The following is a 5,202-nucleotide window of genomic DNA, read 5'->3' on the forward strand; positions in this document are numbered from 1 at the left end:
TTGTGATTGTGGGTTGAGTCCTTAATTTGGTTAAAGATTTGATTTTTATTGCGCACGTGTGTGTTTGGTCGAGTTTCCATTGTGTGTTTTTAATTCCATGTTCTAAGTTGCCATTTTTAATTAACGCATGCCCCAATATTTCCTTGAGTAGATTAGAGTTTCCATTTTTGCTCTTAATTTCAGTGCATGCTAGGTTTAGAGTTTTAATTTGAGTGTTATTTAATTCGTTAGAAGTGAAATTGAACAATCTTGAAAATCTCGAATCTGAACCGAGTTCAGTAATTTTTTTTGTTTTCGATTGGAGAAACATAAAATTTGAGATTAAATGCATTCCCTGAGGAGACGATCTAGCCATTGTGCTAAATGTTACACGACGTAACTTCTATACTTGGGATAGCTTCCGAGCTGTTCATTTTTTGAGTGAGTCAAGTTTTTGGCGCCGTTGCCGGGGAATTGCCAGTTTTAATTTTGAATTTTGCGTTTTCCCAGTTATTATTATTATTATTATTATTATTATTATTATTATTATTATTATTATTATTATTATTATTATTGTTCTTTTTTTGATTTTTTTCTTCAAATATATAGAAAAAAAATTGAAAATTGGAAAAAAAATTGAAAGAAAAATTGTTGGTTGCTGTGTTAGTGGATTTCTGCTGGCCATTGTGATTTTTGATGCATTGGGTTCGAGATAGTTCGAATCGATTGTGTAGACTTTCACTTAGCACCAGTAGGGATACACATAGCACCGAATCTGATTGTTCACCTATTAGTCCTGAGAGAGATTCTGAATTTGAGCTGAATAATTTGTTTGGCCATTATTTTGAAAAAGCTATGGCTACACATGCACCACGTACACTTGAAGATTTTCTACAGCCTACACGCACATCTACACCTTCATGCATTGTGTTGCCACAAGATGCACAAAATTTCACTCTTAAGCATGGCATGTTATCTGTGATTCCCCAGTTTCACGGGATGGACTCTGAGAGTCCATACCAATACTTGACAGACTTTGAGATGGTTTGCACCACTTTCACTAATAGGGCTGGGACTGATGAATACATTAAACTGCGTTTGTTTCCCTTTTCTCTGAAAGGCAGGGCAAAAATATGGTTTAATTCTTTGCGCCCTAACTCTATTACTAGCTGGGCTGAAATGCAGCGTGAGTTCTTACATAAGTTCTTTCCTCTTCAGAGAACTCAGTACCTGTAGGAGCAGATCAGTTAGTTTATGCAAAAAGATGGTGAGACATTCCAGGCATGTTGGGAAAGATTCAAGGACTTGATGAACATATGCCCGCACCATGGTTTCGAATCGTGGAGGTTAGTGAACTATTTTTTTACTACTTTAACCCCTGTGGACAGACAATTTGTCCAGTCTATGTGCAATGGGATGTTCTTCCGTAAGGAACCAGACGAGGGCTTATCATTTTTAGACTATCTCGCTGAGAGTGCCCAGCAATGGAACGCATGACCTGAACGGGTGTCGATAGCTGCCCAACCTATCCGAGCAATTAGTGGCAGGGGCAAATATGAGGTCAAAGAGGACACTAACTTACAGGCCCTTGTAGCTGCGTTATCTAAGAAATTGAAAGTCATGCAATCCGAAAAGTTGAAAGCTGAGATTTGCACAATTTGTGAGACTTCAGACCACAGACCTCAGGATTGTCAATTCTTACCTATGTTGTAAGAGAGCAGATCTGATCAGGTGTCATCGGAAAATTGGGTCAACAAGATGCAGAATCAGCCGCTTTCAAACACTTACAACCCGGGGTGGCGGAATCATCCAAACCTTCAATGGAGAAATGAACAGCCTGGTCCATCATCTTCGCGGTATCAGTAGGCACCTCAATCATAAGCACCGCCTCCGCAACCAACATATAATCCAGCCGTAGTTCCTCAACTGCAGTATCAACCGCAATAGTTTTCCCAGAGCTACGCACCACTAGGATTCCAACCAGCGTTAGCCCACATTCCAGTAAAGAAAGCTTCTGATGATAGTATAGCGCAGGTGGCAACCATGCTCCAGCAATTCATGCAAATGCAAGTTACGACCAACGGAGAATTGAAAGATGCCGTAAGCAAGATGAGTACACAACTTAATACCCTAGAAAAAGGAAAATTCCCTACACAGCCTCAGCCTAATCCTCAGGTATACAAATAGCCACAACAATTAGTGCATGGTGTTTCAGGGGATGCGTATGAGTCAGCAAAAGCAGTTATTACTTTGCGAAGTGGAAAAGAAGTTTCCTGTCCTGAATTACCTATTGATCAATAGCCAGCCACGCCGACACTTAAGGCGGTAGATGAGACAGATAAAGGAAAGAAAAAATCAGATGAGGCTAGCTCGAGTTCTACAATGCCCGATAATAAGAAAGATGAGCTAGTTAAGGAATACCAGCCGGTGGTCCCGTACCCTTAGCATCTGATGTCTGGACAAAAGAACAAGTATCATATGGAGATTCAAGAGATATTCAAGCAGGTAAAAATCAACATCCTACTCTTAGATGCCATACAGTAGATCCCTGCATATGTAAAATTCCTGAAAGACCTCTGCACCGTAAAAAGGAAACTAAACGTCAAGAAAAAGGCTTTCTTAACTGAGCAGGTCAGTGTATTAATTCTTAGTCAGACTCCACAGAAACTTAGATATCCTGGGTCCCCTACGATACCAATCATAATCGGTGAATCTCGTATCGGGAGAGCTCTACTTGACCTTGGGAGTAGTGTGAATCTGCTTCCGTCTTCGTTATATGACCAGCTGGGTTTAGGTGAATTGAAGAGAACTACTATGATGCTACAGTTGGCAGACAGATCCGTAAAAGCTCTACAAGGCATCATTGAGGATGTATTGATTCACGTCGACAAATTCTACTACCCAGTGGATTTTGTTGTTCTGGAAATGCAGCAGCCTGTGTCCACTATCTATCAGACTCTTGTTATCCTTGGCCGACCATTCCTTGCAACTTCTAACACTTTAATCAACTGTCGAAGCGGAGTACTCAAGCTTACGTTCGGGAACATGACACAGGAAATGAACGTGTTTAATAAAACGCCGACTGGGCGTGAGGAATCAGAGGTACACGCAGTAGACATGGTGGATGACTTGGATGCATTGGAGTTGTTTTCAGCAGTTGGTCTGGATGATACATGTGAAAGTCAAGCTCCTGGACAACTTGAGGTAATTGATGAGCTGTCCCCAGGGACAGATGAAATACCGATCCGTGATGAGCAATGGAGACCGCCGAAATTGACTATGTTAAACATCACCTATCTAATCACCGACATGTCATACGACCCTCGAGTTGATGATATTGTGAACTACTTTGCTACCAATTGAACATTACTACAAGACAAGCGACAGTTCTTTTCAGAAGTCAAGATTATATTTGAGAAGATGGGTTGTCCTAACCACAAAGCATGGCTCGAGGAATTGGATGATGCGCGCTGGGCTTACCAAGCTGCAATCAAGAGAATTTCAAGAATGACTCCATACATGTTTATTTACGGTAAGGCATGTGATGTACCTGTTAAAATTCAGCATTATATGTTTTGGATCATAAAACAGATTAACTTTTTACTTGATAATGCCATAGGGTTGAGAAAATTGCAGGTGCATGCGCCCAAAAAAATCTAAAAAAAAAGCCAATGACAAGGACTGCTTGGAGAAGAAGCAGATGAAGGTGCTGCATAAACTCAAGGAAAAACAACCCTTCCTAAGTCAGCAGAATCTCTCTACAACTCTAAATACCATCTATTTCCGTGGAAGCTAAGACCCCATTGTGGCTCATATATCGTTGAACATGCTTGTTCCCATAGCACAGTAGAACTAGTGGATCCAATGAATGATAATAATGTCAAAGTCAAGGAGCAGTAGCTCAAGCCTCCCACGATTCCATTCGATCCTAATAAGGCCGTATTGCTTCTGCAAGACCCTAGGGGAGTCTTCTGACCTTTCTATGTTACTGCTTTCTTTATCATTTTTTTTTATTTTCTCTTTTTGTTTTATTTTTTTTATTCTTGTCTTTCCTTTTTCCTTCTTGTTGCATTAGTCGGTAGTAATTTCCCATTAGTTGTTCACCGTGCACAATTTTATTTCCCCTACGCTCTCAGATTGAGGACAATGTTCCACGTTAGTTGGGGGGTGAGCATTCGCATATGACACTGTGCACGTACACATACCGATTATATATATAAATAAAAAAAAAAAAAATCAAAAAGATCAACGAAAGAGAGAAAGAAGGAGGAGCACTGAGGAATTACATTGCATTGTATCATGCTTAACATTGCGTATACCTTTCACATACTTGCGTATAACTTAAGAATGACACACTTGAGTCAATTATGCGTAGTTTCTCTTTATATTATTATTATGACTCCATGAAGAATCGATTGGTAGTACATTCGTGTTAATTTGGCTATATAATTTCCTGTATTTACATGATATCTCACGAGGCTGAATAAACACATTCACGTGATTCATTGCACTTAGGGTTTCCTGTGAGCACTGAGAGAGCACCCGTGGCGATTATGACACCTTGTGAGATATCCTTGAGCTATTTATCGTCCTTTTGAGCGTTAATATCAAATCAGAGTTCATGGAACTCAATTCTCTTTTTCTGGATGATTCCTTGTACACTAGTCTCTGTCTTTGATTTGCTAGCCTAGAGGTGACACCTAGTGGGGAGATAGAAACCTAGGTCTTGTAACCTACTCAAAATGTGAAGGCTGAGCCACCCCTAGAGATAGACTTAGTTCATGGACCAGTATTCGAGCTCAATTCCCATTGATTGTATGAAGATTACAAAAGAAGTATTAAGATTGTCCTAATTGATCAAGAAAAGACAGAAAATGAAGAATGAGTAGAAGAAAGAATAAGAAATAAACATGCGCATGAGATGAAACACTAATGCTTGATCCACATACATATCACAAATAATCAAGGACACAACACATATTTTTTGCGTACGAAGATTCTTCAACCGATTAATGCCTCAGATGAATTCACGACAAGTTTGTGAATAAGTTGATCTAGGGTGGTCTCGGTTGGATGTAGCGAGTAAGTGAGAAGATGCTAGGGTGAAGGACCCGACACCTCATAGATAGGCTAGATCCTTTCCAGACTAGTCAACTCCATATACTTAGCATTTGTTCCTTTTAATATGTGGGATGTTTGATCGCGACACTCCTCCTTACATAT

General features: G+C 39.9%; 1 pseudogene; it reads right to left on the reverse strand.

Annotated features, from left to right (window-relative positions):
- Positions 1-1,213: 1,213 nt before the first annotated feature.
- LOC131147418 (small nucleolar RNA R71) lies at positions 1,214-1,313 on the reverse strand (annotated as a pseudogene).
- Positions 1,314-5,202: the final 3,889 nt, after the last annotated feature.

The sequence above is a fragment of the Malania oleifera genome, chromosome 1 (assembly GCF_029873635.1).
Source record: "Malania oleifera isolate guangnan ecotype guangnan chromosome 1, ASM2987363v1, whole genome shotgun sequence".
NCBI classification, from domain to species: domain Eukaryota; kingdom Viridiplantae; phylum Streptophyta; class Magnoliopsida; order Santalales; family Ximeniaceae; genus Malania; species Malania oleifera.